Raw genomic sequence first — 27156 nt, forward strand, 5'->3', positions numbered from 1 at the left:
TAGATTTCACTATGTTACAAAGCTAATATTTAATCATTTTCTAACAATAGAGTAGGATCTAAAATCCATTGGGATTTTAAGAGCACTTTAAGCATACAAACTTACTTAATGAATGCTTCTGTGGCTTGAAAATTTCTGTAATACATATGGGGTATATGAATTGTCTTATTTTAGCAGTAAAACAAAAAAAATTGCACACACACAAACTCACCAATATATAATGTAAGTAATAAGGCTTCCCCCCTTTTTTTCATTAGATAGATAGGCTAGCAGAATAGATATAGACAAGTAGCCCACAAAACCCAACTTGCTCCCCCCCCCCAACCATAACCCTTAGAGCCTGGAGTAGCCTTAGGCATCCACTGCCATTCCAAAGGGCCATTCCCAGAATCTGCAACTGCTGCATCTGGACCCAGCTCGCCTCCTGACATCTGCTGCCACCTTAGCCTTGCTGGGTAGCCACTGCAACTGGGCCCAACTCTCTATAGCAGGGGTCCCCAAACTACGGCCTGGGGGCCACATGTGGCCCCCTGAAGGCATTTCTATCCGCCCACCCGGCCATGAGCATGGCGGGCAATGGCTCCATTCGTATGTGCAGTGGTGGGGGCTCGGCGAGGGAAGGAAGGAGGAACCGGCCCCAACGGCTGTTGATTGCAGTTACATGATGGCACCCCCCAAATCTCCATGAATTTTCTGACCCAGAGTTGGAAACCTTACATGTGGCAACGCCTGCTCTGCCCTTCCCTCTCAGCTACTCCATGTGTTGCTCTCAGGCTTTCTGTTCTGCCTCACTCCCATTGGCATCAGCCAGGCTGGCCCGAATCGGCTTCGCATTGGCTGTTAGGAGGAAAGAACCTGGTGAAGATACCTGATCCTGGGTTAGATGGAATGTTTCATTGGGAAAGTTCTGCTTTTTTTTTTACAGGGGAAGGTATTCCACAGCCTCCCCAACAATATTTGGAGCCCACCCTGTACTTGACATACTTTGGTCAGTGTTCTAAAAATAGACCATGACAGAAAGGCTGAAAGGTGAAATCAAACATTTTACAATCATTTGTGCATAGGAATTTGTTCATAGTTTTTTTTAGTCCGGCCCTCCAACAGTCTGAGGGACAGTGAACTGGCCCCCTGTTTAAAAAGTTTGGGGACCCCTGCTCTATAGTCATCCCATTTCTGTAACAGTAGCTGGCAGCTGGAGAGTTGAGAGGATAAAAAAAATGTTGGACTGAATAAAACTGTGAATAAGATTTGCTTATAGTTAACTGAAAATAGTCATTTTGTAACTAAAGGATCCCAGTTGGAGAAATAGGACCTCAGTACAAAAATTCAGTGGAAGCAAATTATTGCTATGAATACCTTACTTTTTAAAATGCCGTTAATAAAAGTTAATTTCTTGTTTTGTCTAACTCCACTGGCTGCATATCTACAGCAAAGTAACGCAAAGTGACTATTCAATTTCTGTATTGTCGAAGGCTTTCACCACTGGAATCACTAGGGTGTTGTGGGTTTTCTGGGTTGTATGACCGTGTTCCAGTTACATTTTCTCCTAATGTTTCACCTGCAACTGTGGCTGGCATCTTCAGAAGATGTGATGGTTGTAAAGCAAGTGGAGTATATGTACCTGTGGAATGCCCAGGGTGGGAGAAAGAACCATTTGTGTTTTAAGGGTTCAATATGCAAGTGTAATTTGCATGTGTTAAGTGGAATCCAGCCATTTTAGCATATGTATGTAAAACTGAAGTTGCATAATCAAATTAGTGAGGGAATCTGCTATGAATTCCACAGGTATATATACTCCACTATCAGATCCTCTGAAGATACCAGTCATAGGAAAAGTCAGGAGAAAATGCAACTGGAACCTAGCCATACAAACCAAAAAACCCACAACACCCCAATTCAATATCTCAGCCTATATCTACTTTATAGGATATGAATAAATGGTGTCAGAGTGTGAATGGATCAATGTTTGAGCCTCAACCACAATAACTCTTTTTGAGTGCAGAATTATTGTTGAAGGGGCCTGGTCTATGCTGTCTGTAGATGTCCATGTGAGTGAGAGAGAGAGGACATGTGATGTGAAATGGTCACAATTCCATTTTTTAAAAGATGAGAAAATATGCAGATATGAAACCTGACCTACTGGTAACCAGGAACCTGAGAGAGAGGTGTGGAGTGTGATAGGTACTCAGTATACCGTAAGTGGAGAAGGGACATAATTGCAATACATTATACAGATATATTACATGCTTAATACATTTAATCAACAATTTAAACTAATGTATTGTTGAAGTCTTTCACAGTTGGATTCAACTGGTTGTGGTGAGTTTTCTGGGCTGTGTGGCCATGGTCTGGTGGATCTTGTTCGTAATGTTTCGCCTGCATCTGTGCTTGGAATCTTCAGAGGTGTATCACAGAGGGAAGTCTGTTACACACTGTGTCCAGAGAGAAGGGAATGTTTAGTGGGGTATATATTGTCCATGTCCCAGGGTGGGGAACCAATCAGTAAGTGTTTATGTGGAACTTGTTATACGAAGATGTGGTTGATAGAATTGTATTGCAGGTGGGGCTTATCAGTCCAGGGAGTGATCCACATTTTCATGCCCTGCAGCATCAGCAGCAGTATTGGTGAATGCAAATCCTGTGTTTGAGTGGAGTCCATTGTTCATGAACTTAGCATGCCCTTGGAGTTTGCTTTTGGTGTTTTTAAGAACTGGTAGTCAAGCTTTGTTAATTCTCAAAGTCTGTTCTTTCCTGCACAGAACAGAATGCTTAGTATTTTAGTCAATAGATTCATTAATTGAGTAAATCTATGTTTTTATATGAATGAATCAGAAAATACTACCCTTGAGCCTAACTGGATCTTCAGATTTTCCTTTAAAATACAAACAGCAGTTGGATTGGATTTGTACAGGGGAAGAACATAAAAGTAATCTTCATACAGTTTGACACCTCCATTTCCCATGGTTTTAACAATTGAAGTCAAAACCTCCCGCTGCCCCCACATACAACATTGTCAAGAAGAAATAAAATCTCCTGCTTCTACATCCAAAACTGTTGGTGCAGTGGGGGGATTCAAATAATTTAATAACCAGTTCTGCCAAAGTGGTGCGAACCAGCTGAATCCCACCATTCAGTTGGTGAGAGTACTTAATCGGAGGCCGTCAAGACGCCTATTATCGGTTTCCTGGGGACGTGGATAACGTTGCCCCTCAGGGAGCCATCCGCGACAGGCGGTGCTGCTGGCAACGCCAGCAGCGCCGACCTGACTGGCCTCCGTGGGCGGCCAGTCGCTTCTGAAAACAACCCTTTAAGGGTTGTTTTCAACAGCTGCAGCCTGCTGTGCGAACAGCAATCGCCGAACGACAAAGCGTTTTCGCCTTATTCACCGGTAGCCTTCAGCCACGCGTCCTCCGACCCCTGGAGGTCGGAGGGCAGCGTGGGCGGGGCTGCGACGGCCAGCAGGCCGACGATGGGGACACGGTGAGTGGGACGGGGAAGGGGGAAGAGGCGGCTCCATGCGGAGCCGCCTGCCATCTGCCGGCCTGTCTGGAGGCCGCCCGCATGCTTCCATGCGAACGGCCTCCACCTCCACGCTGGCGAGAATTCTGCCGGCGTGGAGGCGCCTCCACGGCCGTGCGGAAATGGCCTTAATCAACCAGTTCAGAATTGTTAATTTGCCAGTTCCGCCAGACAGGGGCTTCCTGCAGCTATGAACCTGGTCATGGATAGGGATGTTGTAAATTTCACCATGTATGTGTTCAACAGTCAGTCTTCACTGTGATCAAATGTGACCTGATTACCCATTATGTTTGTTTTCACAATGAATTACTCTAAGATTGACAAACAGGTTTACGTTGTTATGTTTTGTTTTCAGAACTGTAAATATATTAACATGCTGCCTATCCAAACAGGTCACCAAAAGTTTTTGTCCTTCAGTCCTGGTGACTGGTGACTTTTAAAGGAAAAACAGCAATACTCTCCTTACTGTGTAGCCCAGAGTGGGATAGTGCCAGGAGCCAAGGCAAACAGTTTCCTTGCTGCTTTACAAAGCAAGATGTTTTTTGTAACTCTCCTTTCTGTGTAGCTCTGGGTGGGTAGTCAAGCCAAAGAGCCTCATTGCTACTGCTTTGCAAGGCAAGATTTTTTTCTTTGCAACTTCATTCTCCTTGCTGTGTAGCCATGGGAAGGGGGAGGCAAGGCAAAAAGTACCGTAACTGCTGCTTTGCAAGGCAAGATTTTTTTTAAAGGAAAAGCAGCAGCACTCTGCTTGCTGTGCAGCGGGGATGGGGTGGGGAGCCAAAGCAGCAAACAGCCAGCGAAGACATCTTTATTACTCAATTTCTGTGCACCATTTACATGGTTCTCAAAAAGACCTTCCTGATCGCTACTCTGACAAAGCCAAGCTGTACTTTATTGCCTTCACAACATTGTATTTAGTGGAGTGGTGCTTCAATGCAGTTACCTAGCTTCTTTCCAAGCAGAGAAATAGACTGAAAATTACTGAATGTGGGGATCTAAGACTTCTTAATGCCTTGCAGCTTGATATTGAGAAGATGATATTCCTGCACAAAGCACACCCATCCCATTGAAGTTGTGATTACATGATGGATGAGGATGAGGGGCAAACATACCCTTTCATATTGCTAAAACAGCTCAATCAATTGGTTTACTTTTACTAGACCATGCTTTATTTGTGAAATACGTGTGTGTGTTTAAAGTGTTAGAAGTTGTTTTGAATTTGCAGTAGACTTCATATCAAGAAGTGCTTTCATATGTATGGTGGGGGGAGTACTAGGGATGTGGCCTGGGAGCCAAGAGGGCAGAAGCCACCCTGCCCCCACCCCAAATTGAGAACCACTGACTTAGACAAACACCAACCAGTAGAACTTGCATTTATTTTAAACACATCCTTTATTTATGACCTAGTTATACAATTTCTAACTGATTTAACTATTTTTTAAACAATTTCCTGCCAAATGGAACAATGGCACAGCAAGAGAGGACCAACAGTCAATTAAGGTATATAACAATGTATATGTTAAAAAAAAACCCAGTTCTGCTTTACTTCACTATTAAGAAAGAACATGCAGAAGCAACCATCTCAATAACCACATACAGGTCAGTGAACAGAGTAACATCTCTGCTGAAAAACTGACTCCCTGTTTGCAACTGGCAAACAGTATGGAGATGAACCAATGGCCAATTATCCAGGGAACACTTACCTTGGGACTCTTCTCTGTGCAGGGGCCTCTCCTTACATTTCTCTGTTTACACAAAAGGAGGCAGTCCAGTGTCTATTGTGCTGCTGCTTGCTGAAGTATCAACCAGCCTCTCCTTTTGCTTCTTCTCTCCACCCAAAAACAGCCTAAAAGGCCCAGATCTTGCTGATATTTTCTTCCCCTCCTTTCCTTTATACACCCACCCATTCCCACTCACTCACTCACTCACTGCTGCAAGAGAGAAAGAAGCTGTCTGAGGCAAAGCTATGCTCACTGGCAATTCTGGCTGCTCTGGCTGTGAAGCAAAATTAAATTTTTGCTATGAGTGGTCTTGCTTGCCATGGGAAGAATAGAAAGTGAAAGCAGAGCTTGAAGAGATACATACGTATAAGAAATCTTGCAGTGACAAACATTTGCCCCCATTGTGCAGCTGATGCCTTGTGCATAATCGACCAGTAAGTCTTTAAGCATAATTAAGGCTCCTGATCATCCTGTTCCTTTGCATTCATTCCATTCTGCCCACATTTTTTGAAGTGAGGTCTCCAGAACTGCACACAGTACTCCAGGTGTGGCCTGATCAATGCACTGTACAGCAGGACTATGACATCTTGTGTTTAGAATGGTATGCCTCTTTTGATACATCCCAAGACTGAATTAGCCTTTTTTGTTGTTGCATCACAATGACTGCTCATATTGAGCTCACAGTCTCCTTGTACCTCTACATCTTGTCACGCATACCATTACTCAGAAATGTATCTCCCATCCTGTATAGGTGCTTCTCATTTTTGTTACCCAGATGTAGAACTCTGCATTTATCCTTGTTGAATTTCATCTTGTTCACATCCACTCACTTTCTCAACCTGTTCAAATCTAATTGAATTCTATTTTTATCTTCTATTGTCTTTGCTGCTGGATGTCATTTGCATTTGTAATGAGTAGACCTTCCACCTCCTCATCCAGATTGTTTATAAAAATATTTTAAAAGCAATGGGTCCAGAAGCAAGCCCTATGGCATCCTACTGGACACTTTTTTCTAATCAGATGAAATGCTATTGACAACTACTTTGGGTGCAGATCTTCAACAAGTTGTCCATTCACCCAACTAACCTGGAGCCCAATCTGCTCTGCATCACTTTCCCATCAGAACATTGTGGGAGGTTCTGTGAAATGTTTTACTAAAATCCAGATAAACAATGTCAACATCATTGCCACAATTCAGTAAGCTTGTCACTTGATCAAAGAACTAGGTTGGTATAGCAGGACCTGTTGGAGACAAATCTATGCTGACTTCTCTGGGTTGCCAAGTTGTCCTTCAGATGCTTTCACATTGACTTCCTTAAAATGTTTCCAATATCTTCTCTGGGATAGAGTCAGACCAACTATCCTGTAGTTTCCTGGGTCATCCTTCCACCCTTTTTTGAATATTGGAAAAACATTCACCATCCTCCAGTTTTGTGGTACATCTCCTGTCCTCCAAGATATCCTGAAGATGAAAGACAGAGGCTCTGCAAGTTTTCTAGAAAGTTTGTTGAGTACTGTCAAGTGACACTATGAATCCCAAAGGATTTGTACTCACCTAGTACACCCAGGTGCCTCTGGACAACCTCTCTGTCCATGCCAACCAGCAACCCAGATGTCATGCCTTTCTTTTTACTATCACTAGATGGGCCTGTTCTCTTCCTATGAGAAAAAATGGGAGGAAATAGATATCAAGCCTTTTTGCTTTCTCTCTGTCCTCTGTCACACTCCTCCAATTGTGGGCCTGTAACCTTGTTTACCTTCTATTTGCTCCTCACATATCTGAAAAACCTGTTCTTGTTTTGGCAAGCCAGCCTTAGCTCATTGGGAGCTCTGGCCTCTCTAATGGCTGACCCACAGCACCTAGTAACATGCAGGCATTCTTCTCTAGATGTATGCCCTTCCCTCCATTTCTTGAAAATGTGTTTTTTTTCTTCTTCTTTAGGTCATTGTGGTGTTCTATATTCATCCACACTGGCTGCCTGGATCTCCTATCATGTTTCCATTTTGCTGGAGTAATGATAGTTTGAGTTTGGAAGTGTGGAGATGGACCAGAATGCCTATAAATTGTATTTGATTAAGGAATATGGAAGTTCATATGAAACAAAGATTTCTAAGAATCAAAATGGGGTTTCTGTATAAGAGACCAGCAGGCCGGCATGTTAGAAGCTTGTTAGTGATTATGCAGGCAAGCAAAGATAAACATCTTTAAGATCTTGTCACTAAAGGTTAATACGTGACAGAAGACATATACTTTATAACTTTGTTTTTGGTTAGAGCTAGCTATATGGGATGCCTAAGGGAAATAAAAGAGATCAGAGGTTAGAATAGAAATGAATGTGATTAGTTACCGGTAAATGGAAAAAGAGTTTTTATATATATGTTAAATGAACACAGAAATGATAATGAGAGATTCATATTTACTGGTATTTCACTATAATTCTATTGCATTAGAATCAAAGGTATAATTGTGTTAGAATCAATGTTTGTATAATCTGTTAAAGTTAAAATCATTTCAAACTAGGAAAAGGGAAGTTTTATGATCTGAAGGAATGTCAAACCTGCATACCCTGAAGAGGTATCTCTCTCTTCAGGAGCAAAGCAAGAAAACAGGTTATTCTTGGAAACCAAAAAAGGCAGAAGTTAGTTTTATTGCAGCCATTTGCATATGGGTAGAGGGACATGAGCTAAGAGCATGCAGCATTTGTGACACATAGAATAGAGGCTGTCTTAATGTGACAAGGGGACAGAACTATCCAATGGGATTTTAAGGTTCATGCTTATAGCACGTGAAAGGGGTATGGATTATGTACGTGAGTAAGGGGATGAGCTGTGATGTATGTATTCTTTGTATCTATAAAGACTAAGGTCTTTCTTATGGTGGGCGTGTCTCTCAGTTGAGAGCACCCAGGGTGTGCCTCTCCCTTGGGAGGGTTCACATTCTGTAATCTTCTATATTCTGCTAAGTAAAAACTGTCTGTTTGTTTCTGATGTCAGATGTATTTTGCTTTTTTGGGGAGTTTATTTCTAACCTATCTTTTCTCAAAACAGCTGCGTAGGCCGGACCTGAGTTCTGGCCTCACAGTTGAGTCCTTGTTTTAGGAAAGTGCACCCTTCACTTGCTCTTCTTCCTTCTAGCAACATGCCTCTGAAATAATTACATTCTGTCCTACAAACACCTGACATACACACCTGGCTATGAACCTCCCTGGCCCTTCATAGCAAAAGGAATCCTAGGAAGATGTAGTCACTTCCCCTTAAGGTCCTACCACCTCCACCAAATCTATTGACTCTTGCCTGTTGGTTAAAATTAAGCTAAGAATGGTGAAGCCTCTTGTAGTTTTTTTAATCACCTGAAAGCAGCAGCCCCAGCCTACAAAAATGGACAGTGACATGGGAAGGGGGTGAAGAGGAGACAACTTTCAGGGCAGCACAGAAAACAGTCAAGTGATTAAACAAACTGGATCCACACCAAGTCACTCTGAGCCCAGAAGCCTCCCTGAGGCTAGCTTGTTCTGGCAAACTGTGGGAAATATATATAGTAAACTAAATAAATTTTCCAGTGGCAGAATGGAACCTTTCTGCCCCTCTCCCACACAAAAACTACAGCCCACTACACTAAATGCTGCTCTTGGTAGAGAAAAAACCCTAAGGAATAACATGAGCTGGCTTTGCAGTGCAAAAAGAGAAGTTGTGGCAATTGCCAGTTTAGCCTCAAATCTAACCCAGTGTTTTCCCCATTTTATGTTCAAAACAAGAAATAAAAAAATCTTTCATTTGAAACCCCTCTTTTGTAATCTCATGTTCCCTTACATCATTGACTATGATGTTCATTCTTCTGATTCTGCTTCACAGAAATAATGCTCTACTAATCAATTATAAAATATTCTTCCTATTTGTCAGGCCCTGCCATTCTGAGCCTGCCAAACACCTGAGACATTCCTGTGCATGCCCTTCGGTGGCTGGTCTTGCATCAGCATTGCTCCAGGTCAGAGGTTCAGCTTTCCGATTTTGCAGCAAGGTAGTGGATAGAGTTTACCGATTCCTCCTAATCTCTCCTCTTCCGGGAATGGCCAGGCCATTCCCAAAACAGTGTATCTACTGCAACTGTCTTCAACTGTCCTTTCTAATGCTGAAATGGGGAATGCAAGGGCAGGGGCTACCTGATTGTAATTGTAAAGTTTATACTGGGAGCCGGGGAGCTGGGACCTCAGTCTCAGCTACCTGGCCATATGGGTCAGACACCGTTTCAATAAAGCTCTTGAAGTCATTTTTATGTCTTGTTATTGACTGGGGAACTAGGCCCTTACACTATGCTACAGCAGTTATCCCTGATCATCTTTGTAATGTTCCTTCTCTGTCTTCCTTTAAACCCCAACTAAACAAAGTCTAAGTGTGTGTAAATATGCTTGGATAAATTTATAGCCTGTTATCATTTATCGCCCTCCCCTACTCTGCTTCCAACTTTCTAAAATAAGGCTGAAGACTTGCTGGACCAGTCTTTCTCATTTTTTTTCTTTCAGAAACATGTTTACTGATTAGGCTAGATAACTAACAATAACTATAAGTTTTTTTTAGCTTAAGTTATCTTGTCAGATACTGCCAACACGTATAAAATCCTCCCCCACAAAAAAAGGTCTAAATCTCTCCTCTCCTTCTGTGGTTAAAATGAAATGACAAGCAGCAGAACAAAAATTAACTAAAAAGAAGCAAAACATAGCAGAAACACAAATAATACAGCCTCATGCTAGGAACAGTACATAATCTAATTAATCTACATTTCCTAAAACTTCAACACATGACCACTGCTGTTATTAATTTATGTAGCATTATCAATGAACATAGATAACAGTTGGTAACACTGCATGGTTTTGACTTGTTATAATGATATAACCTTACAAAATCCTTATAAAAAGAGATACCAATATCTTCTTTTGTTGTTGTTCAAGGATCAGCATTCCCAGTCCACTGAATATAATAAATTCTTAAAAGAACAATGAGAACATCATTCTCTGGTTAGTTCAATGTAAGGTTATTTCCCTTGACCTATATTTTCTCATTCAAAATGAAGGAAATAGTATATTGGTCATTTTTAACATTTGAATTGATCCATTTGCTGCAGGATGATTGATTGTTAGTAACCTGTGTGTAATCTACCTTTGAGCAGGGACAAAATTGTCCTGAAATCTGACCTTTTCTTTGAAGTTTCACTAATCACCCTTCTGCCTTCTCCTTCCTGTGATATATTAAGAGAGAGGAACTTTTAAAGTTGGGCATTGGAGAAAATGTTCTTCAAAGACCATTAATAAAGACCGTACAAACTTTGAACTTTATTTTTTACCAAGAAGCAGTTTAAACTGTTTTAAAATTGAACAAAAGCAGTAGTTAAAGGAAGTTGTGCATGTGGTTCTTCAAGAAAGAGGATGATACACAATGAATAGATTTCCCCACAGGGAATCTTATATTTGCCCTTCACAAAAGCAGCTTTCACATGGCTGCCAGAGGTCTGAAGGAAATATTCTGTTAAATATAAAAGTGTGTTAGCTAGTAGACCTGTAGCACAGTGGAGTGCTGGTTACCGCGAGTAGGAGAAGCAGCCTTAGGACTTAGCTGCAACACCAGGAGAAACACCACAAGAAGCAGTTACTCTTCAGTGAAGTGTAGTTTATATACAGTGCAGCCAGAGGTGGGATGCAGCCTGTTCGCAACGGTTCGATGGAACCGCTTGTTAAATTTTCTTCAGTTCGGCGAACCGGTTGTTAAAGATTAACTTCAACTCCTTTGATAAATCTTCCTCAGTTCTGCAAACTGCTGGTTAATGATTAACTTCAACTTCAACTGACCCAGAATGTCTGTTAATGATTAATCCCCCTCCCCTCCATGGGAGTTAGTGGTGTGAGGCTCTCTTTTTAAGGACGAATTCCCACTGCCTCCTTAGCACGGTTTCGGGCCACTTACTAACACGGTTTCATCGACGTCCTCCCCATGACTTCTGTGGCAGCAACCGTTTCTGACGCTTGTTCGCCCTGTGTTAATCCGCATTCTGGCAGAACCTGGATGCAAGTGGTTCAGGCCCGTTATCACAGTTTACGGCTGTTCCGAGGGGAGGAACAAGGTTTGGAAACTGGAGTTGTTCCCCGCCCCAGAGCGTGACGTGCATTTCGGGCAGCCAATCAGATTGATTTGACCCTTGCGCAGTCTACTTCCTGGTTGATGGAACGCATCACGCTTCTGGAGCATGTAATGAGAAATACAAGTAAACGGGTCAGCCTGGTAACCCGGGATTTAATGGTAAAACTTTGTCAGAAATAGTTGCTTTTACTGTAAATGACAAGTAATCATAGTGGTTGCACTTCAGCGTTCGCACAGGTTTTTTAATGGGTAAAAATGGGTAGTGTTTCTGAAGTGGCTAACAGGTCCCGCCCAACTGAACACCGACCAATCAGATTAGGGCAATGAAGCGCGATCACATGGCTGTGGGGATTGCAACGATGCCTGCACCCGGGAGTGTCTGCTGTGTGCTCGCTGTGGTGGGGAGGGAGAAACTGCGATGAGGAGAACACGGATTCACAAGCAACAGGTTTGGATCCGCTTGCAATTTCAAGTGGGGATTAGCCCAAAAAGTATCCAATGAAATCTCTTGGAGGAGGGGCATACAAAGCCTCAGTAGGAGAGGAGTGGGTCAGCGGCAGGAACACCAAGAGATAATTGAGCTTGTTCCTCCTGGCTATTAAAGTAAGTAACTTTCTACACTGGTGCCATGGGGATGGGGAGGGCAGAATTTGCCCAGTGCCTGGTTTCTGCTGGCAAAACTTTCTACCCTGGTGCCATGGGGATGGGGAGGGCAGAGTTTGCCCAGTGCCTGGTTTCTGCTGGCAAAACTTTCTATCCTGGTGCCAAGGGGATGGGGAGGGCAGAGTTTGCCCAGTGCCTGGTTTCTGCTGGCAAAACTTTCTACCCTGGTGCCATGGGGATGGGGAGAGCAGAGTTTGCCCAGCGCCTGGTTTCTGCTGGCAAAACTTTCTACCCTGGTGCCATGGGGATAGGGAGAGGAGAGTTTGCCCAGTTTTTGGTTCCTGTTGGCAAAACTTTCTATCCTGGTGGCATGGGGATAGGGAGTGGAGAGTTTGCCCAGTGCCTGGTTTCTGTTGGCAAAACTTTCTACCCTGGTGCCATGAGGATGGGGAGGGCAGAGTTTGCCCAGTGCTTGGGTTCTGCTCGTAAAACTTTCTACCCTGGTGCCATCGGGATGGGGAGGGCAGAGTTTGCCCAGTGCTTGGGTTCTATTGGCAAAACTTTCTACCCTGGTGCCATCGGGATGGGGAGGGGAGATTTTGCTCAGTGCTTGGCTCCGTTTTGCAAAACTGTCTACCCAGGTGTCATCGGGGCGGAGTGGGGAGATTTTGCCCAGTACCCCTGCTGCAGTACCGCCCACCCTGCTCTGGAAATCCCTTCACCCAGAACTCCCAGACCACGCCCCCGCTATGTTGTGCCCCACCCTGCTCCATTGGCACTACGCGACTGTTTGAATCCCACCACCATCGAAACCTGCTGTTAAAATTTTTGAATCCCACCACTGAGTGCAGCTAATCACAAGAAGATATACACAAAGTAGTGGAACAGACCGACAGCATGCTTCGCCAACACAGCATGCTCAGAAGAGAGAGAACAGTTACAGCTGTTCACACATATATACAGAAACTGACCAATCAGCTTAAAGGTCACACAGATTAGTAGCAGCTGGCTAGAACTGGTTTGATCCAGCTCACTGCATCAAGTAGCTGTCAGTGAACTTTCAGTTAGATCAGACTGATCTAGCAAGACACACAATATGCCTACAGAGGCACTTTGATACTCTGACAAAGTGAAGTATCTGGATATAGGCAGAATTTCTATCAATGCTGTTCTGGCTGTGAATAACCCACTTGCCTGAAACCTCCACAAAAACATTGATTGAAGCATTATTCAGACTTCAGAGCTATCCCACTCCCTTTTTATCATAAGAAAAAGTCCAGTTATGCAAGATAATAAGCCTCCCAATTATGCCAAGCCTCCTCCATTTCCCCAACATAGTCCAATCAAGAGGCTAACAGCCCAATCCTGATTGGTGGGGGGTGGGGGGGAAATGGACATGGGGATCGTTGGAAGGCTGTGCCAATGCATTTGCCCTCTCTGCCTGCGTAAGAAACACCCTTGCCAGTGGAGAAGGCAAAAGTGGTGGCAGTCAGGCACCCCACAGCTCTGTGGTGGTAAAGCAGAAATGGGCACAACTGCAGAGAAATTGCAGGCATCCAATTTGATGCTGGTGCAATGGGGGGCAGCCAGAGTGTTCCCAGGAATGGAGAACATTCTGTGCAACTTTTGTCCACTTCCACTCAGCCTTTAGGGGCTGGAATGCTGCAGCCAGGACTCAGGATTTACGTCACCCAAAAGGTTAAGCTATAAACATATTCCAGATGGCCAGTTTTTTTTCTTTTAGTTACCTCCCTGAGCTGCCTGGTAGCCCTCTGGAGGCAGTGCTGTCTTTGATCACCACAGGATCAGAACTGGGCTGTAAGCTATCTTGCTAAACCAGTCCAAGCTGGTACTCTGGACAGGTAACCAAGTCATTCTGTGGAATGTTACATCATACAGAATATGGAATACCCTGGCAATATTTGGAGTTCTTTCTTCCCTGATAATATTTGTTCCTTTAAATTCAAAATCTGCCAATAAGAAAGAAGACCACACACCTTTTAACCTACCCCATGTGGTTGCTGCATATAAAAGGGCACTCTAGCCCCTCCAAATTTGTAACTTGCTCCATTTACAGTGCTGTCTACCCAGCTTAATGGTTGGCTGTCCTCCTGGATTCTTGGATTTTTGCCACACTTCAGATTCCTTTCCTTTCCCTCTGGAATCTTTACCTTTACAGACTGTGATTACCCTGCTAGCCTCCCTACCCTCTGAATTAGGCATCCCTTTCTCCAGGATGAAATGTAGTATGACTCTCTTTGGGCCTTTTTCATTTTCTGCTAGCTCATTTTCCCCTCAAATCTCCCTCCAATAGACAGAAGCTTGTAAGCAGAGAGGCTTATGAAGGTTTATTGATGTGCTGTACATGTCATTGCTTGCAGTTATTTGATGGTTCTCATGTTTCCCTTTTCTACATAAATCTGTATTCTGGGGGGAAGTAATGGATTTTTTTTTTCTATTGAAAAAGTTGTTTTTCTTCCGAGTGTTGTTCAAAGTTGGGACCCTGACGTACTCCAAATTATTTGGCACCAATTTAATCAAATGCCCTGGAGACATGTATTTTTATCCTTTCATGTCAGACCAGTTCTGTGCTTTGAGGCTCCCACATGTTTACCCCTATTTGGTACTTTTTGGGGAGCCATTGCACATAATATCACAAAGCAAAAAAAAAAAAGAGCATCTGATTGCATTTATAAGTGCACCATTTATTATTATATTTTTATGGCACCTAATCTGCAGCATTGGCACAAATAGTTCCTTTCCTTAATTTTATTCTTTCAACAACTCTTTTTCACAGGATAGGCTGAGAGACTAATCAGGCTAAAGCCATCCAAATGAACTTCATAGAAGAGTAGATATTTGAACTCAGTACCCTTGGTAGTTGCTCATTATTCATTGCCAGCCGGTTCAGCCCTGCCTGGGACAGACCCTCCTGTTGGTCTGCCTGCCTGCCAGCCAAGCAGAAGTCCACCAGGTGAGCTGCCGCCTGCTGCCACTGGGAAGGAGTGAGAGTCCTTCCCCACCCACCCCATTGGAAACACCCGCAGGGGGTGGGGCCTGGCAGCTACAACAGGAGCTCCACCAGCAGCCCAAGGCAGCCAGCCTGTTCAGCCCTGCCTGGGACAGATCCTCCTGTTGGTCTGCCTGCCTGCCAGCCAAGCAGAGGTCCACCTGGATTAGTTTCGACTGGCTGGGCTGGATTTACTACTTGGCAGGGTCAGGCTTTTTGGGTAGAGGGAGGTTGGCAGAATCATGGGGGCACCGATTCTGGGGCTGGGGATCCCTGTGTTGATGGGACAGGGTAGATATTGCGGTAGGTGGCGGCCATATGATAGAAGGCGCATGAGATATGGCTATGCTCGTTCGCCTTCTGACCTCCGACCTATCCCGAGAAACGATGGTGGCGGGGATCAGGGACACCCTCCTTCGTCTTTGGTGTTGATTAATGCCAGGTCCATCAACAATAAGACCATAGTACTCCAAGACTTTCTTGGAGCCCAGCAGGTGGACCTGGCATGTGTCACCGAAACCTGGGTGCGCGAAGGTGAGACCGTCGCCTTGGGCGAAGTCGCGCCACCCGGTTTCGCGTGCCTCCACCAATCACGAACTCAGGGCCGGGGGGGGTGGCGTGGCTCTGTTCATCCGCGAGTCTATTCCCTTCAGGGCAGTCCCCGTCCCAGAGATCACCGGCATGGAATGTGTCGGCCTGGAGTGGTTGGCCTTGGAGAGGTTGGCCGTTCTTCTGGTATACCGGTCGCCTAGCGCACCAGGAAACGGCCTGCCACGGCTGCTGGAGGTGGTGTCGGATTGGGCGTTGCGGTTCCCCAGACTTATTGTCTTGGGCAACTTCAACGTCCACGTCGATGTCACCTCATGTACGGCAGCCGCGGATCTAGTGTCATCCATGGCGACGCTAGGCCTCTCCTTAGTAAATTCTGGTCCCACTCACAAGGCCGGGCACATGCTGGATTTGGTCTTCGGGTCGGGGATAAACTTGGTCGTATCCTCTATTGATAGAGTGCCATGGTCCGACCATTATGCCTTGAAGGTCCGGATGGACTTGCCGCACCACCTCTGTCTAGGCGACGGGCTGATTTACGCCCGCCCGTGGAGACTCATGGATCCACTTGGTTTCCTGAATGCTCTGCGGGACCCTGAACCTGCCGGCACACTCGATGAGCAGGTGGAGGACTGGAATTCCCGGCTCTCTGATGCCATCGAAGTTGTTGCTCCCCGGCATCCTCTACGCCCCCGTTCTCGACGTGCTCCATGGTATACGGAGGAGCTGCGCCGTATGAAACGGGGGCTTAGACGTCTAGAGCGAGTGTGGAGGAAATCTTGTGACGAGGCTGCACGAACATCTTATAGGACGTTTATGAAAGCCTATGAGATGGCGACGAAGGAGGCGAAGAGGGCCTTCTTCTCCTCCTCTCTCGCATCCGCTAGCTCCCGCCCAGCACAATTGTTTCGTATAATTCGGTCATTGACCTCCTTATCGGAGAGTTCTTCAAATCCTCAATTGAGTATTAGCTGTGAGGCATTTATGAGCTTTTTTGCGGACAAGGTCGCGTTAAGCCCCGCCATGACCTTCCACCCACGTTGGCTACAATTAGTGAACTGGAGACTCCCTTGCCGTCTTCAGGCCCTTGTTTGTCCCAGTTTTCCCTGCTCTCTGAAGCCGCTGTCGACAGAACCTTAGCTGCTGTTAGACCTACTACCTGTCCTCTGGATCCGTGCCCGTCCTGGCTTGTGAGAAACCCGTCGCATGGAGTTACTTAATTCCCATCTGTTGAGTATAAATCAATGGCTCCCTATGAGCATAGGAGTTCTTCCCGGTAATATGGGTTGAAGGAGGCAGTGGTCCACCCCACTCTTAAAAGACGCATCATTAAGATCCATGGATCTGGCCAATTACCACCCACGCTTCGAATCTTTCGCTTCTGGGGAAGGTAATTGAGAGAGTGGTGTTGGAGCAAAGCCTTCAAGGTTTCCTGGATGACGACATTGGCTTTCTCGACCCCTTCCAGTCTGGCTTCCGTGCTGAAGGCATGGGATCGGAGACTGTTCTCGCCGCCCGTCACAGACACACTCCGTGATTCAGCTTGACTCAAGGCAGATGCAGGCGCCAAGCTGGTACATTACTTCAGACCTTACTGCAGTGTTTGATGTGGTTGACCATGACCTTTGACCCACCGCCTCGGTCAGCCTCAGAGAGTACGGGCAACTGTCCTTCGTAGTGGATTGTCTCGCTTTCTCCGGGTCGGAATCAGCAAGTAGAGGTGCGAGGGATCGAAGGCCTCCCGGAAGTGCCCGCTTCAGTCGCGGTGTACCCCAGGGGCATTATTATCCCCGCTGTTAGTTTAACATCTAAGCATGCGACTTCTTGCTCAGCTGAGTATCGAGTTTTGGGCTGACTCTGTCATCAATATGCCAGATGACACTCCAGCTCATTCTGTTATTGTTGATGGAGGGGGAGCAGCCGCCTCGCTCTTGCGGCTCCTTACAGCATTGTATGGGAAGGCAGTTGCTGGTTGGTCATCGCGACAGAGCAGGTTAAAACTGAATCCATCCCGAAGACGGAGATCCTCTGAAACTTGCCGCCGCCAAGGGGAGGTGGGACTTTTCGAAGCCGCCAGTGTGGGAGGGGGCCATATTGGCGCCGACCCCCTCGTCTGCGCAGCCCTGGGGTCCACCTGGATTCGTCTCTCTCTCAATGGAGACCCAGGTAGCACATGTAACCCGGGTTGCTTTTTTTCCATCTTCGCCAGGGCCGGCGTCACAGCCCCTTCCTCTCCTGCCGGGATCTACCCACAGTGATCCAGTGCAACGGTGTCATCTCCAGATTAGACTATTGTAACTTCTAAGCTCTATCGCGCGGGCTTCCCGCTCATATGCGCTTTGATCCGAGACTAAAGCGGGTGGAGCATGCGGCGGCGCGTTTGCTCACATGCAGCGCCACCTGGGAACACATCCAGCCTGTGCTGCATCAGCTGCATTGGCTCCCAGTAGAGTTCCGGATCATCTTCAAGGTGTTGGTGTTGACCTTTAAGGCCTTACGCGGCCTGGGACCATCGTATCTTCGAGACCGCATCACCCCATATGTCCCTGTACGGCCTCTTCGATCAGTTGAGGCCAACCTACTTGTGGTCCCTGGCCCCTCGGTGATGTGGCTGGCCTCCACACGGGCCAGGGCCTTCACGGCTCTGGCCCCGGCCTGGTGGAACGCTCTTCCTCCAACTGTCCGGGTCTCCATGCGGGACCTTGGTGAGTTCCGCAGGGCCTGTAAGACGGAGCTGTTCTCCCGCGCCTTTGGAGGAACCGGCCGCTGATGGTGCCTCCCCCTTTCATGGCCCTCTGCCTCATGGCCCTCTACATCTGGGACCTGCCATTCCTCCCTCTTGGGGAGAGGATTTCAAATACGGAGCAGCTGGATGCCATTTATATTTATTATTGTATTTTTATTGTATTATATTTATTATTGTATTTTATTGTATTTTATTGTATTGTATTTATAAGATTTAGCTTTTACTGTTTTATCGCAGCTTTTAAAGATTTTGCCATTTTATTATGTTTATTGTTGTACACCGCCCGGAGCCCCTCGGGGATAGGGCGGTATAAAAATCTAATAAATAAATAAATAAATAAATTGCCTCATTTCACTTCAGTTTGACATCCTATGCCACATCAAGGAAGAAAACTTGCATATCTCTTTAACTGACTCAGTTGTCACTCATGATAGAAAACACATTTGGGTCACCACAGTGATTTAGCTACAACATGCTGATAGTACAATCCTAAAGGGATTTAGGGATCTTCTACGTAATATTTTACAGTTATTTGCACTTAATTCAATGCTTTGGGGATTTTTTTGTTTTCCCTGCTTCTCAACAGCATTATTGTACATTCATGAACCTCCAGGGGTTTTCATGGTTTTTCTCCAGTCTTTTTCAAAGCTGCATTGCTTCAAAATTTTCTAAAAGATTACAGTAATGTCTGGATGACTGCAGACATTCAAGGCATAATGGTCACAGATGACACATTAGACTACAATGCATCCACATCTTCAGAATCTATGGTCACATCAGTAGAGGAGTGAATGGACAGTTTCAAAGATTTTGGGGGTTGAGGACACCTTGAAGGATAACTATTGTAGTGGAAGGTAAAGTAGACAATGGCAGTGATACTACAAATACTGAAGAGGAAGAAACGAAAAGATTTTATGCAAATATGCAGGCAGAAATGGATCACACTCATCAGCAAGATGTGACTGGACTGCAAATGTGGGGAACAAGGCAGAATCAAACAGTGTTGGCAGAACAAAATGAAGCAGGCGATCATTGGGCTCTTGAATAATTGATCTAAAGTGTTCAGTTATTAGCTCATATTTGTTCAGGATTCCTTCTGTCTTCTTTTCTTGTCTAACAAAGTTCCTAACTTACACTGCATATTTGCTGAACTTCATTCCTCAATTCCTTTGACCACCACTTTAGTTTTAGTCTAGTTCCACTCTGTCTTAGAACTGTATTCCAGAGTCGATTATTGCTTGTTTGGCTGTTTATTGGCAACTTGAAACCAACTGGTATATGGTTACCTTCATTGTACTCCATTGTACTTAAAGGGTATAATTTGTTGAACAAAAATTGGAGAAACCAGGACAAAATTTTGTTCCCTTGTCTATCACACAAATAAAATTTCTGATCTTTGAGACCGATCAAAATTATCATTTTAGACATAGAAACAATGTGCACTAAGAATTTCCCTGCCTTATTTATCTTAAGTCTTGAGCTTCTGCTGATAATTAAATAATCCACCAAATAATCCTTACCCCCCCATACACACACAATTCTAATTCCTACTTGTTACCTATACCAATTTGTGTGTTGAAGTCTCTCATTATTAGAAGCTAAGCTTTTGGATAGTTATCTAGCACATTTGGGAATATATCTTCTCAGATTTTCCAGTTGATGGTCAATAGAAATTAATTATGGGCAGTACTTGTTAATAATAATCTTCCATTGCACTTTTCCTTAAAGCTTATTTTCATTCCTCCCAGTCCTAATGGATTAGCCATAGCACAGGCCAAGTCACGTTGGAGTCTCACTTGTCTTTTGCTTTTAATTGTTTGGATACAGTGCAACTCTCAAGATAGCATTCATACATGACACATTTTTGTAGGCCAATTATATGGCAAACTAGCATCAAAGTCCATTGAGGGGAAGATGCAATGGGCCCTAGCAAAGGATGGAAGAGGAAGCATCTCCCCTGCAATGTGCTTTACTAGGGCTGTAGCACATTCCCCACACTCCCAGCACAATGCTCGCCACCTACCTGGTTTTGGGTTTGGGGAGGGGATGGAATATCTCCCACTTCATGAATCTTTGGTGTAGGGTCCATCGTGTAGGGACCCTTTGGTGTAGGGTCCATCGTTGGGACATTCCATCCCTTAGCCTTTTATTATGGGTAAGATAACAAGAAGTTCTATGTGCAGGGAAAACTCAGGAGGCAGGGGGAATAAACTCAGGAGGCAGGGGGAAAACTCAGGAGGCAGGGGGAATAAAAGGAAGACACAGAGGCTGGGGGAGCACAAGAGAAAGGTGAGGAGCAGAGAGAGGGGCATATGAATAATGAAGAGATAAAAAAGAGGAGAGGAGAGACGAAGGTGGGAGAATGGAGGCTCATCCCAGCAGGGAAAGGTCAGGTGACTACGTAGACCCCAACTAGGTAACTGCCCTAACAAAAGCAGGGGAAAGGATGGCGAGAACAATGACCATGAAGGGTTAGGAGGGCAGGAATTCATCCCTAGACTCAGGAAGGGGCATAGGCACACAGTGCACTTTTTGATTCCATGAATATCTCTTACCCTTATCCCAAAGTGCTCTAAATTATCATGGGGAGCAAGCAATCTCTCTACTATCCTGCTGGACTGGAATGCAAGGATAATTCTCTCGAAATATGACTGGTTAATATCTCAATTTAATTTAAATCTTGGCTATATAGTGGAATGTTAAACATGAAGGCCAAAAGCCAATTAGACTACCATCTAGTATTCCATCTTATCACCTAATTCTGATAAGAATATATCATCAGAACTATCATTTGTGCTTGATATTTTAGGGTTTGATTGTCTTGTTCCACATTCATTCCTGTTCCAAATTGCCCTCTCTTAATATCATTCCCCTTTACAGCCATTTGTCCTTGGCTATTTCTTCATTTAATCTCTGCTATGATTTTTCTTGCATTTTTTAATTAATTATAAATATATTGAGTAATCAGTTCTAATTTCACATAAATTCTACAATGTATTAGCAAATAAATAAGTTTGTTTCACCAGGATGCCACAATTCTCTGAATTATTGTGACAGTTCTACCATACAAAAGGATTAATCTGTTTCTTTAGATACACTATCAATTATGTTTTCTTCAGGTTCTGAAGTCTTATCTGTTATATAACATAGAACCTTATAAGGGCTCTATTTCTATAGGACAAAATCTCTTCTAATTTGGTCTGGGCTTTTTATTTTCAGTTTCATATTCATCAAATGTGTTAGCCTATTTTAAGCCAAATTCTAAGCCCAAAATAATTTTTGGTTTTAATTAATTAAAATTAGCAAGATAATCAAATAAGAGTACAGTGTAAATATCACTTGTCTTCCCCCCCCCCCCAAAGGAAACAGGCTAGTTCATCAGTGCCAGACAAAAGTACACCAAAAAGAAAATATTAGTATCTAATTAATTACACCCAAAAATGAAAGGGAGGGGAGACCCAGATCAGAGGTTACCACAAAGACCAACAACCTTTGTGGGGCCCTTCATGCATCACTCACAGGCATCACCTATACATGTTGGTGGCTTCTTTAAATAGAGAGCTGGGGCCTAAAATGTCCCAATGTGCCTGCTTCCAGAAGAAGATCACAGCCAGCTTTTTATTTTTTAAAAGGTAATAAAAACACTCACCTTGACTGGTGCAACCCAACCACCTGGCTATTTCTCTGCTCTGCATTTTTTTAAACTATTGACCGAAGCAGCATTATTAAGGCTACTGTCATCACTCTTGAGTATATATATGGAGCATATTTTAGTATGCTTTTCAGATAAAAGAATTGGTTGCTTGTAATTTTTTACAAGAAAGAACATAAATATCAATTTAACCCATAAAGACAAAGTGGTATACAAATGTATCTAACACACAAACAAAATTACATTCTAAGATCATTCTTCTGCCTTTTCTCACAGTTCCCATTTAAACTTGGAACAAAAAAAGTTTATAAGTAGAGAAATTTGTAGAAAATGTGCAGTCTGGGATAGTGATTCAGGCACGCAGGATGATAAAATTAACCACCATTGTGATTTAGCGATTACAGTGCTAGTCTTGGACTGGAGAGATCAGTTAAATCACTAATCAGGACAGAATGCTTATTGCTTGATCTGCACCCAAATTCTCTCTCTCTGTCTCTCTGCCTTCTCTATATCCTTCCTGCACATAATTCTTCATCTATGATCGTTTGCAAAGGTTTTCTGGGTTTGCCAACACATCACAGGCAACAACTGGAGGTTTTCAGGAATTGAGTACTGGAAACCAGCATCACTGATGCTGTGAAGTCATTTCTAGGAAAAAGTCATGAAATATTATTTTAGTAGATTTATATCTTGTCCTTTCTCCACAAATGGTAGGCTTAGGGCAGTGAGCAATTTAAAATACAACCAAATACAATATATAACCTAGAAATACAATTAAAATGTTATCATTTTTTTTAAAAAAAAATCTAGTTGGCACTTTATCATGTAACACAGATAACAAATCAGTGAGGGAGGGAACATTGAAGAAAGACATTACTCAAAATTAAAACAACTAGGGGAATAAAGAACAAGATAGGAGTATGAAGGCCAGCTAAGATATAATCACTGCTGCATCAACCACAGGCCTGGTGGAACATCTCTGTCATGAAGGCACTGTGGAATTGAGCCAAATCCCTCTGAGCTTAAGTCTCATTCAATGAAGAGTTTTGCCAGACTTGAGTCAGAGCTGATAAGACTGTGGTTGAGAACAGCCAAATGTCTGTACCAATTGATTGTAAACTGCTGAGCATAATGCCCTTAGGAGAGACTGTCTCACAAGTACAGTGGTCCTAGACTGTTTAGGGCTTTGATTTGGTGGTCAACTGGGAGTCAACAACACAAGCCTTTATTGGCATATAGAACAGGACAACATTTTAAAACAAAACAAAATTAAGAAATACAGTTAAAATTGCTAAAATTACTAATTTCCAGTATAAAATTTGCAACAGTTTCACAAAAGAGCACATCAGAGCTGTTCAGGAGATTGGGTATCTTATAACACTCATGCCACTGAGAACATTGCAAGAAAATGGAATTCATGTATTTCATGCATATCTTATTGTGTTTATGGCATAGAAACAAAGAATGGTCAAGTGTTTCAACCGTAGTCCTATCACATGAACAAACTCTTTTAGAACGTTCCATATTCTTAAATCTTCCAACTGGGAGTCAGTACAGCATTGTTTGTATGTGCAGTCTCAAAGATGTCTCTGTAAGGACCTTCACTGCTGAGCCACCTATTGTAATGTTAACTACAATCACAATCCATTTTGTGTGAATTTTCTTGCTTTCTCAAAAACCTTGAGATAAACTCTGAGTCAAAATGTGTAACAAGATTTCAATTCTGTGGAATTTTAATGTGTTTTTAGTTTGTATTTATTGTATATTGTTGGTTTGTTTTTGCTTCTGTACACCACCCAGAGCCCTCCGGGAATTAGGTAGTCTATGAAATACAATAAACAACAACAATAACAACAAATATATGCTGTGATACGTTACTATAGATAACTTCCCCATTCCCTTCATCATTTAACTTTCCCTAGCATCAGAGTTCAAATAGGCATCCACTTCTATGATTTGTTTTGTAAAATTGGTTAAGTTTTAATTGTGTGGATATGTGATAGGGGTGCTTTATAAAGTAAGACTTTAACCTTGAAACCATTCCACCCAGTACTAATCATACTGATCAAATAATTCTCTTTGACTCATATTTTATCCTGGCAAATATATATAGTAGTAATTATTGCTGTGCTTACTCATATCCATGCATCTCGTATTCATTATGGATTCAGGTGAATTCTATTAATGTCAAATGTCTGTCAAAGAGAGACCAAAAGAGAGAGAACTGACTATTACAATGATTGCATGCCTAACTATAATCGAAGGCACTCAAGCTTGCTCTCCTCTCACAAAGGACTCCAGATTCAGGAATGCTGAAGTTACACAGTCTGTAATGCTTTGCTGCTTAATGAATAAATTTTGACTTCCCTTAGTTTGCATTTTTCAAGTATAAATGTCAATTGGCAGCTTTTACAAAACTGTACCCTGTCAACTATGAAAAGTATATAATTCTCTATCACCTTGTTGACAAGACTATCATTTGTTTCACACATCATTGTTCATTAAGGTAATATGTACCTGTACTCCAGTCTCATCCCACTTCAAGGATCAACATTTATGGGCAGTTAATTTTATCAGAAAGGAGCAGTTGGAAGCTTATGTTCCTTCCTCACACTTTACTATGTAACTTTATCTGAAATGTAATGCCTAATAAGCCAGTAGACACACAATAAATGGAAAATAGACAGCATCTTTAACCGATTCTCCTTTTTAAAAAAATAGCCCCATAGGTATGTCGTCGTTATTTGCTGGGAAAATGTGTAGTTACTTTGGGATACAATCTGGATTAAACCTGTTGCAAACATTCCAAATGCCATTCTGCCTTAGTCATTCTACCAATGACAACAAGAAAATAAATTCTGTAGAAACACATCTTAGCTAACCCACACCTTGGAGCTCGAAGCCATAGCTCTTCTGTCCTGTTCCACATATATCACCATATGTTGCCTTACAGCACCTCATAACTTTTGCCTGATCATTCTTCCCCTCAAAGTAAGGAGTCAGTCAGGATTTCCTTGGTCCAAATTTCAACATAAATATTCAAGGAATTTTTGAAATTAAGGTAATGCAGCTACCGCATTGATTTTTTTGGCTTGGTCATTATATTCTAAAATGCTGTAACATAATTATATTCTAAAATGCTGTAACATTACCTAGTTTTGGACTATTCCCTGGGTGCTGAGTTGCCAATCCTAGTTACTGACTCAGATTACTCTGAAGTAAAAATGTTAACTGTCCCTCCATGCACTGCTGCATTGTTTTGTATCTCCCTATAATTCTTTGCTTTAAAAAACATATATTTCACTCTGTATTTCAGGTCTTCTTAAACGTGAATACATATTTATAATAATGTTTTCATAGCCATCAAGATAGATAAAAATAACTTTAAAATCTTCCATAATAGTTTGGTGTGCAAGATGATGAGAGCATTTAACCAGCCTTCACAGTGTTTAACCATCCATGTACATAATTTATGGCTGGTGTTTTACTCAAGTGGAGTTTGCTTTTTCAGAGAAAAAATATGCCTCTTTTGTATGCACATATCCCCAGTCCCTTTGAAACAAGCAACTAACTAACTAAATAAATAAAGGAACTCTTTTAGCATATGTATATAGATGAACAAACATCATATATTTGGCCGACACCATCCTAGGGAATCATTATGGTTAATCACCTGTGGGAATGTATGTTTTTTTTGGGGGGGAGGGGTGATTAGAAAGTCAAACTCTGCCAAGACTTTAAGATCTAACAAATTTTGCACTTGCCTTGCAGGCAATTTCATGGTTCAGAAAGTGGAAGAGGCAACAAGGGGATCAGCTATTTTAGATGTGCTCCTAACCAACAATGATGACCTGATTAGTGGAGTGGAAGTGATAGGTTCCTCAGATGGGAGTGGCCATGTTCTCCTGGAGTTTGTTATACAGTGGAAAGGGGATGCAAAGCATAATCAGACACACATTCTAGACTTTAAGAAAGTTGACTTCATTAAACTTAAGATACTACTGGGCCTGATCCTGAAGTTAGGAATACTGAAAGAGAAAGGAGTGCATGATGGATAGGAGTTTAACAAAAGTGAGATCTTGAAGGCACATTCCAAACAGTTCCAATTAGGAGGAAAAACAGGAGGTGTCTAAGGAAACCAGGATAGATGTCTAAAGAACGTTCAACTGAGCTAAGATTTAAATGGAGAAAGGGGGAAATCATCAAAGAAGAATTCAAACAAGTAGCCAGGATGTGTAGGGAGAAAGTCAGAAAAGCTAAAGCACAGAACTCAGATTGCTAGAGAGATTGCTAGAGAGATTAAAAAGTTTATTAACCTGCTACATTTCATAGGCTGTTTACTACATACAAGAGAGAAAATATTGAAAATTATATTATTTTCTTGACATAAATATTTACTGTTTTATGTCTAAGTACATAAAGTAAGGTTGCCAAATTTCTTCAAATCTTTCATAGTTGTCACTAAGATTCCAAGTCAGTTTATTACCATTCATTATTTCTAATAAATTTCTTTCCCAGTTTGCTATTTTGGGAGGTTTTCTATTTTTCCCATTTCTAGCAATTTCTAGCCTTGCTGCTGTAATAAGATAAAGGTACATGTTTTTCCTTAGAATTGTGTTTTTTGAAAACCCTAATATTAATGTCTCCAGAGTTTTTTTTCAGTTTAATTTTGAAAATATTATTTATCTTGTTCGTAATTGAATTCCAGAATTTTGAGACCTTTTTACATTTCCACCACATGTGGAATCGAGAACCCACTTGTTTTTTACAGTTCCAACATTGGATAATTTGATTCTTATTTACTTTTCCTAGTCTAGTAGGGGTATAAGGCCATCTATAAAAGGTCTTATAAAAGTTTTATTTTGAATTTAAACAGCATGTAAATGTATTACATTTATCCCATAAATCTTCCCATTCTTCCAATTTAATCTCTTTCTTCAAACCTTTGGCCCATGCCAACATGGCTGTTTTAATGGTTTCTTTTTTTAATTTCAGTAATAAGTTAGACTTTTTAAAACCATTTTATGGTTGTCTTTGATATCTAACCCCAGGGTTTTTTGTCTTTATGAAATGCTTCTTTTATTTGCTGGTATGTGAACCAGTTACAGTTAATTCCCTTTTGTTTAAGTTCTTCCCGATCTTTTAGTTTATAAGAATGTCCTATCTTTTTAAGTGTTTCCTTATAATTTGACCATTTTTTAGTTTCAGCGTGTTCATTGATTTGAAG

The 27156-nt window shown here is 42.6% G+C and overlaps 1 long non-coding RNA gene across 1 annotated transcript in view; it reads right to left on the bottom strand.

The window, feature by feature from the left end:
• Positions 1–5559: 5559 nt before the first annotated feature.
• LOC125431593 overlaps positions 5560–27156 on the bottom strand; it is a 111557-nt gene continuing 89960 nt past the window's right edge. Inside the window, exons 2-3 of the long non-coding RNA XR_007244318.1 lie at positions 6796–6899; positions 5560–6702 (exon numbers count right to left, since the gene is read on the bottom strand). This is a non-coding gene — a long non-coding RNA (uncharacterized LOC125431593). The remainder of the gene's footprint in view (positions 6703–6795; positions 6900–27156) is intronic.

Source organism: Sphaerodactylus townsendi, linkage group LG04, assembly GCF_021028975.2.
Source record: "Sphaerodactylus townsendi isolate TG3544 linkage group LG04, MPM_Stown_v2.3, whole genome shotgun sequence".
Classification (NCBI taxonomy): domain Eukaryota; kingdom Metazoa; phylum Chordata; class Lepidosauria; order Squamata; family Sphaerodactylidae; genus Sphaerodactylus; species Sphaerodactylus townsendi.